The 12,668-nt window shown below is 31.5% G+C and overlaps 1 long non-coding RNA gene across 1 annotated transcript; it reads right to left on the minus strand.

Moving 5' to 3' along the window:
• Positions 1-10,656: 10,656 nt before the first annotated feature.
• Positions 10,657-12,352, minus strand: LOC133313118 (uncharacterized). Its single transcript, XR_009751763.1, has 4 exons — positions 12,195-12,352; positions 11,581-11,827; positions 11,357-11,453; positions 10,657-11,247 (listed from the first exon to the last, which is right to left on the minus strand). It is a non-coding gene; the product is annotated as an uncharacterized LOC133313118 (long non-coding RNA).
• Positions 12,353-12,668: the final 316 nt, after the last annotated feature.

The following is a 12,668-nucleotide window of genomic DNA, read 5'->3' on the forward strand; positions in this document are numbered from 1 at the left end:
TCTCACACATAGATTGACCGGTATTGAATTTTTTTTCATTCATAAAACTATTATATAACAAAATAAAAATAATAGAAATATTCATAATAAAAACGTGGATAACATCCAATATTCGGAGACTGTAATCCATAACCGACTTTGTGTGATGTGGCGAAGAGGCTCCATGGTTCCGGGTCGGATGTTTATGAAGATATCGGTGGAACACCAACTTGATGATATGTCTCATGAAGGACTTGAGCCAGCTTTAGTTAAAGACTGAAATAGGAAAAACTCGGCCAGCATTAGCAATTGCCGATCGGATTCCTTAATTAATAGAAAGCAAAGATACAGAATACTAATGGGTCACTAATAATAAGTGTACCTATGATTAATGATTCATATTCCAAAATATAATGATGCATGATCATTTCTTAATTTGGATATGGCATGCCAATGCCCATATGAATTAGAAAGTTATAAAAGATGATTCCCAAAAATATATATTATTCCAAATGCAGCTTTTGGAAAAATATCATTGTTGTAGAATGTCATTATTTTACTAATATACTAGACTCCACGAAAATTGCTGATATCATCAGAGTTACATGTAAATTCTTTATGCCTATGAACTTTGATGGACAAAATAACCAAATATCTCCCATAGTCAGTAGCACCGATGATGTGAAAAGCATGTGCATATATTTGGTTAAATAATAAGAGAATAAGAATATTTACAATAACAATAAATTAAAATTAAATTTAAGCATGAAATCAAATAAATCAAGTTATATCACTACAATAGAATATAATCACAACAGAAAAGGCCAAAAACTAACGCGAATTGATTCAACGGATTGAAACATCTGGTACATTTTTTTATTTTATTTTTAAAAAGGTTCAATATAATCGCATTCAATTGATATGGGCATCCTAGAGTCCTAGGCCTCCCCAAAGAATAATGGCTAAAAAGAAGGACGGTAAATCGATAACTGCAAATTATGACCCCCAAAAAAAAAAACAGTATCGTTGACAAAGAAAAAGAGTGATATAGGAACAGTTTCAATTGTGAATAAAAGGGGATTTGGGAAACACGTATGCCCAAAACGAAATTAGCTTGGGTTCAAGAAAATAACAGTGATTGTGAAAACTAGAGTAGAATGACGGCTTTTTGATCCTTATAACCCTTAATTAATAATTAATTATCAATTTGATCTTCATTTGAAACTAATTCAAAAATTTAACCCTCTCGAAAAACATAACACCAATCTGCCCCTGTTTGATCGTTGACCACCAAGCCTACCCGGGTATACCCCTCTCTACCTGGTATTTTTTGAAATTTTTTGCCTACCCGGGTAGAGAGGGGTGTACTCGGGTATAGTTCTTCAATCTAAAAAATGTTGAATTAATTACCCGGGTAAGAAAGGGTGTACCCGGGTATAATTCTTCAATATGCAAAAATGGTTGAAGACGAAGAGGCTTGATTCAGAGAGCACATAAGAGTCCAATTCGACATTGGAGAAGTGAGAAACAATGGTGCAACACGCGAGTTCCAGAATAGAATTTAGCCGAGATTGAGTCAGGGACCGAATCCAATCGAATCCAATCGGAGACGGTGTTTGGTTCTCGATCACAGCCATGGCACTGTATATGATCCAAACCTCTCCAATAGTACTATTTATGAGAATATTACAATACAAGATTTAATAAGGAGAAAATGATGGCGAAAAATAAGTATAGCTATTTCTCTGAGATCTTATTTAATTCTTATCACGATGGTCATGCACTGCACAAAAATAAAAGAGATAGTAGTAATTAAATAAAATATAATGGGCATTGGGTTCAATTTCGAACTTAGAATTGGAATTAAAGTGAAGTTACGTTGGAGTAAGCAGCAGATTGGAACTTCTCAATGCCACCGCTGGGATGAACATCTTCAATGTTGTACCCGGGTACATCCCTTTATACCCGGGTAACTAATTCAACCATTTTTTCAGATTGAAGAACTATACCCGGGTACACCCCTCCCTATCCGGGTAGGCAAAAAATTTCAAAAAATACCAGAGTAAGGAGGGGTGTACCCGGGTAGGCTTGGTGGTCAACAGTCAAACAGGGACAGATTGATATTATGTTTTTCGAGAGGATTAAATTTTCGAATTAGTTTCAAATAAAGGTCAAATTGATAATTAATTATTAATTAAGAATTATAAGGATCAAAAAACCTAGCAATGGCAGAAGTAGTGAATCCAAAACATTCTTTTGGATCCCTATGATAGTAATTTTCAAAGTAAATAAGTACTGTAGCGTAAAATCACAAAAGTGGACGTGGAAGTGGCTTTTCAAAATTTCCCAGTTGTGGGCCCTTTCAATCCTAATTGGAGGTCTCTTTATATATATATAGCGAGATATGAATCTCACGGGATATGAAGCATAATAGCAAGATGAAGAAATAGGTGAGATGTAATTTTGTATACATAGTTGCGGTACGTTTAATGGATAATCAGGAATGTAGAAATACTATAATAATAATTGCAAGAGTAAGAATAAAGAAGAAAGTTTTTCCCTGTTAGATGATGTCGTGAAACCGAAGGTGCGTGCGAACTGGTTCTTTCCGATATGCTGAGTGAGCTCCTCCTTGTCTTCCTCCTTTTGTGCTTTCAACATGGTTGTGGTTGTGGGAGTAGAAATGTATCTATCCCCACATACGGCTCCCCAGAGACGGGGCCAAATATTCTGGAAATGAACATTAATATGTTGTAAAGGTACTCAATAATCTTCCTAATCCTTTGCTATAGAGAGCTATATATATATATATATATATATATAGGGATAGGATATTGTAACAACCAAGTATAATTACTACCAATGTTACTATTAATCAATTTTTACCGTTAGATTGGTTATTTTGATCCGAATGTTCAGATTTGATACTTATATAGCTCATTTCTCTCCCTTTCTCTCTCTTCCGTTCTCTCTCACTATATTATCTACACATACCTGCCGCTGCTGCGCATCGCTGTCGCCGCGTCGCTTCCCGTCACCATCGCTGCGCCGCCGCCGCCGCCCTGGAAAATAATATACAAGAAAATCATTTATAAATCTCGTACGGCATGCTCGCTCAAGATATAAATTTGCGAGTTGCAATTTGCAACCTCTAATCTAATTTGGTTTATATCTTATCTTTTCATAGTCTTCTGTTACCTTCCAATTCGAAGGGCAAAAAAGCTGCTATAACATGAGATCTGATTTCATTAAGATTAATAATACATTGGCACCTAAAAAGTGGCATCGATTTTTGACCCAAAAAAAAAAATTCTTGTCACCCCTTTTCTAATTATATACTCTGAGAGGGATTAAAGGCTGCGACGAGCGGAAAAGTGAGAGGGGAGATGGCGGCGCAGCGGTGGTGACGAGAAGCAACGCGGCGGCAGCGATGCGCAGCAGCGGCGTCAGGTATGTGTAGATAGTATAGTGAGAGAGAGAAGGGAAGAGAGAGAAAGGGAGAGAAATAGGATATATAAGTATCAAATCTGAACCGTCGGATCAAAATAACCAATCTAACGATGAAATTGATTGGTAGTAACATTGGTAGGAACTATACTTGGTTGTTACAATATCCTATGTCAAACTTTAAAATTTGACATCAAATAGTAACTATTGATTTTTGCCAATCAACAATTATCATTTATTAAGAATTAATAATTAATTAATAAGTTTAATTAACAAAAGTTATAACCGTTGATTTTCGCTTGAATTTGGTGTCAAATTTCAAAGTTTGACAACAATGTCAAATAATCATGCCCATATATATATATATATATATATATATATATATATATATATATATATAGGCTTATCGTTTCTCAAACTGTTTGAGATAATTTTATCTCCGGCTACTAAATAAAAACTAAACAAAGATGAATCAATGATGTTAGGGAAGAGAGAGAAAAAGGAAACCATAACCATTCAAATGTGAATCAATTAATATAAGAAAATAAATAAATAACACGACGTAGTTTTGGGGTAATTGGAGATAAATATATCTCAAGCAACTTGAAAAATATTTTTCTATATATATATATATATATATATATATATATATATATATATATATATATGGGTTTGATGTTTGTATTTTAAATGACATAAGTTATGTCATTTTAGGATAAAGATAGACACAAGAAATGGAAATCATATGAGAGAGAAAGTGGGTGATTTTTATTTAATTTAAATTTTAAATAAAAAATTTTATTTTGTGTCTATCTCTCCCCAAAAATGACATAATTTTATGTCATTTAAAATGACAAACACTTTTTTCAAATATATATATATATGAGGTAGGATTCTTTGGTATCAGTGTCAAATTTCAAATTTGACACCTTATCTGAGAGCCATTAAATTAGAAAAGATCAACGACTCTGATTTGTAAGCATGTGACACCATTGATCTTTTTTGATCTAATGGCTCTCAGATGAGGTGTCAAATTTGAAATTTGACACTAATGTCAAAAGATCCTACCTCATATATATATATAAAATATTAACGACTGATATTTTGAAATTTTATTTGTTTTTTATTATATAAATTTTATCGTAAATACCTTTTGCAAATCTCTCAACCCACAAAATTACATAATTTTGAATTGGTCCAGATAACTTCATATCATCTCATCTTGATCGAGAAATAATAAATTCATATATATATATATATATATATATATATATATATATATATATATGAGGTAGGATCCTTTGACATTAGTGTCAAATTTCAAATTTGACATCTCATCTGAGAGCCATTAGATTAGAAAAGTTCAACGACTCTGATTTGTACGCATGTGACACCATTGATTTTTTTGATCTAATGGCTCTCAGATGAGGTGTCAAATGATCCTACCTCATATATATATATATATATATGGAAAAATATTTCTCTGACAACTTGAGATAAGTTTATCTCCGGCCACCCCAAAACTACGTCGTCTTATTTATTTATTTTCTTATATTAATTGATTCACCTTTGCATTGTTATGATTCTCTTTTTCTCTCTCTTCCTTTATCACCATTGATCCATCGTTGTATGGTTATGATTTAGTAACCGAAGATAAAATTATCTCAAACAGCTTGAGAAATGATAAGCCCATATATATATATATATATATATATATATATATATATATATATATATGAAAAATTAACGAATGATATTTTGAAATTTTCATTTGTTTTTTATTATATAAATTTTTTTATATAATAAAAAGAAAGTAATAGCCACCTGGCTTTGACACCTTCAATGAACTTTGGTATGTTCTCAACTGTTTCAATTTCACTCAGCATTTTGAGGACAGCCTGTAGAATCAACGGTCACAATAGCATGCTCACATATTAAATAAAAGCTTTGTGATTGTTCTTACTCACTACATCAAGATAAGCAGTACATAAAAGAACACGAGAGCTTCATTAATTACTTAAGTTACCTCATTAGCACCACCATGAAGAGGTCCATATAGAGCTTCATTAAGTATAGAGCTACAATTTCTTTTAGCATTCTTACTCAGTATAGAGCTACAATTTCTTTTTTCTTTTTGATCTCTGAACTTGGAAGACAATCACAATATTGGTTGTTTCTTCATATCTCTTATACATACTTGTTGATATTGATTCATTTAGATGTTTCTTTTTTCTTCCTCTGATTGATAAATTTATTTTATTTGTGTTGTGCAAGTGAAGGCATTGAAAGAGATAGAGAAAAAAATTGAAAAGAAAAATTCGGACGCACGTGCACGCGCACGCACACATTTAAATTTTATTGTCTTATATTTGTATCGTAAAAATAAATTTAAGTCAAATATTATTTTATTTTATTTATTTATTTTATTTGATATTTTTATAATATTTTAATAAATCTTTAATTTATCTTGAATAATATTCTTAATTTTGATTTTTTTTTACATAACTAAAAAATTTTAAGATAATTTTTAAAATAATTTCAAAATAAATAACTTTAGATATTTTTTAAATTTAGTCATTAATAATTAATTTTATTAAAAATTTATTTGATAATATCATAATTATATAAAATACAAGTTAGAAAAAATAATTATTTATAAGACCATCCGGGGATAAGTGATATATTTATGTTACCATGATAGGTGTAAATGAATGTTTGAAATCATGAGGTTAAATAATAAATTTTTTTTAACTACAATAGATATGAATGATACGTTTGAAATCATAAGGTATTAACTGATATACCATTAAATCACAAGAGGGTGAAAATGAAGCTTTTTTTTTTTTTTTTTTCATTTTGTGTTTGGACCAGATTTGTTAATAGGAAAGGCTTTGAGAACTATGTGGTGTGTGATTGTTCCTTCAATCACAATTCTTCTTGCCATGTTGTAAGCATGTATTGCTCTCTTCCTTTTTCTCTTTTTGTTTCCAGTCTCGTTTCTTGTTTTAACAACTCAGAAAAATCACATGGAATGATTTTCTTCAATTTTGGGTTCATTATTCTTCACTTGCATTCTGAGTCAAATCTTTTTTTACTATGAACACTTCAAGTTACCATCAAACCTTGTATTCTTTTTTGTTACATCAAAATGTTGTCTTTATTTTTCAATAAAAAAAATTTGCGTTTAGTAAAAATTGATTAATTGTTTTTTAAATAGGAAATATTGATTAATTTATGTTCAAAGAAGGATTAATCGTTTACTAATCACAATTTTATTTTTGATAGATAACAAATTTTTTTTATATGAACAAAATATATTTGGATTTCAACGGTAAAAAAGTAATTGAATTAAATTAAATATAAATTATACTTTGGTTAATTTTTTTAGATTTAAATTTGTTTGTGAGGCCTTACCAATAAAAATAAAAAAATTGTTTGTGAGGACTTCGTAATTTTGTGTACAGAAGGAGTATAAGATTTGACATTCGTAAGATTTTGTTTCTTGTTCTATTTTGTTTATTGGTTGAATATCTTGCAGTAATTATGTTAATTCTAATTTTTTATTTTTTATTTCGTATTCTATATAACAGATTAGAGGCTCAGAATCTGTCTGGTACTCTCTCACAAGAGTTTTCCGAGCTTCGTTATCTTAAACTATTGTAAGATAACCAAACCTCATCTTTGAATCTACGATCCTTTGATATTTTGATCTGTTCTGCATGATGTTCCCATATTCATATGGAATGTTGAAAACCACTAACTTTGTCTTGCTATTTCAAACAGGCACCTTAGTCATAACATCATCACAGGTTCTATACCTCAACAATGGGCTACCATGTGCTTGGTTGAGATGTAAAATCTTTATGCTATGCACCCTTTGTTTCTCTGCATTGCCTCTTAAGTTTCTTCTCTATAAGTAAAGTTAGTAAACAATTAAAAGTGACACTAAAGAGTTTGGTTTATTGAATGTGCAGCTCTTTCATGGGAAACAGATTGGCAGGGCCATTCCCCATAGTTCTAACTAATATCACAACCCTCAAAAACCTGTGAGTGGAAATCATTTCTCTATTTTCTCATAAATTGTGTTTATGGCAACACTTACTCATTGAAATTCAGTCACTCAGCATAATGATAAATCCAATGTACTTTAAAAGAAAAATGAATATATGGCATAGGTGATCTAGGATTGTCAGCTTAGCATAATTTTTAAATTATTTCTGCTGCCTTGTTTAAATAAAATATTTATGTGAATGTTACAGGAGTATTGAAGGAAATCTATTTTCAGGCTTCATTCCAACAGAGATTGAAAATTTGATCAATTTAGAAAACTGTAATTCTTTTTACCTCCTTTGTCTGCATATTGGAATCACAATATCTGCTATTATTTTCCCCTTGACATTATTCTTAGTGTTTAACATGAATAAATCATGTTTGTTTAGCATTCTATCATCAAATGCATTCAAAGGAGCATTTGCATCCGCACTTTCCAAGTTGACTGATTTGTAAGTCTTGGCTTTCTTATCAATTTAATTCATCTAATATCCGCAATAAATAAATTATTGAATCAACAAAGTTTGGCATCTTCTTGCACAAGGTTACAATCTGATAGGAATAGATGGATGAACCACAAAGATTAATCACTTGGATCCTTTTAAATATAGAATAATGAGCTTGTAAATACAAGTCACTGCAGGGTTCTAAATTAATTCCTATACGAGCTACAAAACTATATATTTTCTAGCTCAATATATTACTAATGCTTTTCTGTTCCTGTTTCTTTCAAATTTTGACATTTCTTGCACGCTGACTAACCTTTCCAAAACACATTTTAGGAGGATAAGCGACAATAATTTCTTTGGCACAATACCCGATTTCATTAGTAACATAAGCCTCCAAATTAGTTTTTACTAATTGTATTTGTTTTATATACTGTAGTTTATTATATCAATTTTCTTCTTTTGGGTTACAGGTGCATTCATGGTTGCTCTTTTGAGGGGCCCATGCGTTTAGCATTTCTGCCTTGACAAGATTAACCGATTTGTATGCTTGTAAAACTTTATTTTATTTATTTTTTGATCACAAAAGATAGATATGTCAAGTGATTCTTTTGTTTTTTCTTTGATACTTAGGAGAATAACTGATTGCATAAGTCTATGAATCTTCTTTATGTGTGTGTGCGTGCGTGCGAAAGTGTGTGCGCGCGTGCATGTCTAAAAGATGGATATGACAATATTAACTGATTTGTATATTTGTAGAACTTTATTTTATTTATTTTTTTATCATAAAAGATGGATATGTCAAGTGATTTTTTTATTTTTCTTTGATACTTTGGAGAATAAATGACCTGAGAGTCAATAGAAGCTCTGTTTTTCCACCACTAAGTAATATGAAATCCATGAAGACACTGTGAGTTCAATGACTTAAATACTCTCTTTCTCTTTAAGTCTTTTTAAAATGATCTATATTTTTACTTGGATATCATAATGCACGATATTGAGAAAAGCTTGATTAAAGGAGAGATCCCGAAATATATTGAGAGAATGGAAAAATTGAAAATCTTATAAGTAGTTTTATTGTGGTTTAAAAATAGAAAAAAGAAAAGCAGCTAAATTATTTTATCTTTAGTCTTTATCTAGAATAGCTCTAAGTCCGTGAAATAGTTTGTAGGACAGAACAATTTATCTACCTTGATCTTATTTCTAACCAACTCAAAGTAGTTTACATAAGTCTATAAATCTTCTTTAAGTGCGTGTATGCGAACGTGTGTGCGTGCGCATGCATTTCTAAAACAGATACCTCATATGTTATGGCTCTGATTGCTTAGTGATAAGAGTTGGTATTACGGAAAAGTTAAAGAAAAGAATGGGAATAGAAGGGAAATTTTATTTATTGACAAGAAAATGAAATGAACACACGAGAGAAACTTCTCTTGACAAGGGCCCTTACTCTTAACCCAACACAATATTTGTCAAAAGCCAATAACCATCTAACAAGGGCCACTAATTAATGTTCCAACTACTTTCCTAATATAGGTCGTAACATCATATGTCTTTTCTGTATACATTAATTTTTCAAAATTGAATGATTGTTGCTCTATAGTATTGACCCATGTGTCCCTTTTGAACTTCTAAATATAGACATTGCTTACACTACCATATCACTTTCGTTTCCATAACACAGAAATTTGTGAATGCTGGAGGAAGATTATAAAGACAATTAATAAACACTACATGCACACTAAAATGTCGAATGTGCTTTTCTTTTTATCCATAAGTAGAAGATAAAATGCCATTTTTTCTTTTCAATTAACTCTTTCCTTATATAAAAACAAGTTCATTTATATATCTCCATTGCTGTAGAGATTTGAGTTTCAATGGCTTGAGTGGAGACCTGAATCTTTTAACCAACTTGACAAAGTGGATTACATGTAAGTGGATAGATTGAAAGAAATGTGTTATTGGAACATCTTATCTCATTTTCATTTTCGATAAAAAAAAAAAAATTGTTAAATAATGCAGGTATCTTACTGGGACAAGCTAACAGAGACTATACTTAGCTGGGTCCTTGCGATTAAAAAAAAATGTGCATGTTAAACTCCTTGAATAGTTATGTTTCAATTTTCAATCTTTCATCTTAATATTTGTTTCAGCGGCCACAGTGAATAAGACACCCAGAAATATTTTATGCTTATGCTTGATATGTTCTAGAGCACTTGAGAATAGAACAACTACTACTACTACAATGATCAAAAGATGTCGTTGGATACTATCATAAAATAAATTTTCAATAAATCCATTTAGAGCATTCAGTTATATTCTCTAGTAACTCCAATCTATTGATGTCTGCATAAAGTTAATATATTATATAACTGAAATTAAATAGTGACTCTTGCAATAACTTCTCCTGGGATAGCTCAAGTCCGACTGAATGTCAACGAGGGAATGTGTAAGTTTTATTTAAGCTTTGAGTTCTAGTTGTCCTCAATGAGTGTTATTTATTGGTTATAATTAAAGCTGTGAAAACGGACTAACTCAGCCCATTAGGCCTTAATCCGCATGGAGTAGGGCCAAAAAGCCCACAAATACAAAAGCTCGCACGGGCCAAAAAACCTATATAGCCCCATGGGTCGAAAAATAATCAATTCAAAAATTAATAAGTAACAACTAGTAACCCAATTAAGTGATATTGTGTCTTATTTTCCAGCTTTCAGATGTACAATTAAAAGCCCTAAACCATTTTAATATTGTTCAGATCCACATAATTCTAAAAACCAAAAACCAAAAATAACACAAGTACATAGTATTTGACTAATACTCCAAGTCTCCAACGTTTCTGTCCAATAACATCTCAATGCAATTATTACGATCACCATTTATTATCAGCTTCAACTCTGCATTAACACAAGGATTTGGAATTCATAAAAAATGGTAGCAAAACATCTTGTCAAAAAATGAGTATACATTAACAAAATTACTTGAATCATAAAATAAGTATACATCAACAAAATACTTGAATCAAGTAAACGCTCTTTCAGTTCAAAAAAAAAAAAGAGAGCATAAAAAGCAAGGTATCACTGAAAAACATCACAAATGGCTCCTATATAACAACCAAGCACATACAAGTATAAAAGATAGCTTGCACCCTATCGTATCTTGGGCAAATTATTATTAGCTAATGAGATAGCTTGTAAAATAGAATAACAACTATAGCAAGAACAAGAGCTCCAATCACAGTTCAAACGATCCATTTGTTTCTAGTTATTCTTCGTGACATGCTCCTTAAAATCTTACTCTTGCCGATAGCATCATCTACCACATGAAGCTGCAAGTCAGAGAAAAAAAATGACCATCAACCAACAATTATCACAGCTTCAACTCTGCATACTATACTCACAATTACAACATATAACCACAAATCAGTTGCAACCAACCAATCTATATCACAAAAGCTTGCACACTAGAAAACTTCCACACAAAAAACTTCAAGCCATTTTTACTCCATATTTTCTGAACCTGCAACATCAAAATCTTCCAAAAAAAAAAAAAACAAGAGATTTATCTGAAAGTATCTATTCATCATCAAACAACTAAACTCAACCTACGCAGAATCAATATATCTAAACTATTAATTCTAGCTAGCCACTAACATAAATACCTCTCTAATCTTCAATTTGAACTTCTTGATGCACATTGGATTCTGATGTTATTGTTTCACGATCACTAGTATCATCTTCATCTAAAACTCATAACCAATTGAAACAAAACTACTCAATTAAACGATCAATTGAAACAAAACTCATAACCCTCAATTTAGGACCACACATTAGCACTGGTTTCACTCCCTAGTTGAGGAATTATGCAGTTGCCTCCACTGCTGCCTTCAACCCGATTGATTACTCTATCTGCAAAACACCCAAAAGAAACAAAAATAGAAAAAGACTAATCATCAGCCTTTCCAATAATTGGAATGCAAATGTTAGAATATCTAGATGATATCATATAAAATCAAAATTATATCTTAATATAAGTTAGATTATCCTAAGATTAGTTTTCCTATCTCCTTACATTCCATGATTTGTTTCCTTTTAAGATTCCCCTGTTTAGTATGAATAAGATTAGTGATATGACTTTTGCAATAAAATCAGTAACTTCATAACACATCAATATACAATATAATTAAGCCTTCGCCTTTTTCCTGCATCTATGACTAAATCCCTATAATTTCAACAGCAATTAACAATAACTCGAGAGAGAAAAAAAAGGACTTACTTGGGAGACAATGAAAAAGAAAAGGCTCACGACTGAAATTGGGTGAGGAATCCTAGACAAGTCACAACTAATGCTTATACAAACAGGCTTTCTCTCTTTCAGTGAGGTTGAAATTATGGTATCAATGAGCTCATGAGCACCTTCCAAGTTATTCACCACAGCCTATCATCAAACCAGCCAATCACCAAAACCATGTTAATACAACTCATCAAGTACACATTCAACATCAAACAAAAAAGAAAAACTTCACACAACACAAGCAGAGAAATCCATCATTTCTAATATCAATAAAACAGCAACAAACTGATACAGCCCCAACAGCATTGGTATATCGACAGGACAAGAATAGAAACAATTGGGCTTCACTAATGGACCCAACGAAGGTTAACCGTTGATGACATGACCGAGTCCTCTCAAGGGTGCTGGACATTCAGAATGTTAACGTTACTACCCTCCAACAGAATGCAGGCGTGG

The sequence above is a fragment of the Gastrolobium bilobum genome, unplaced genomic scaffold (genome assembly GCF_033153095.1).
Source record: "Gastrolobium bilobum isolate Gb01-03AN ecotype WA unplaced genomic scaffold, APGP_CSIRO_Gbil_v1 utg4070, whole genome shotgun sequence".
In the NCBI taxonomy this organism is placed as follows: domain Eukaryota; kingdom Viridiplantae; phylum Streptophyta; class Magnoliopsida; order Fabales; family Fabaceae; genus Gastrolobium; species Gastrolobium bilobum.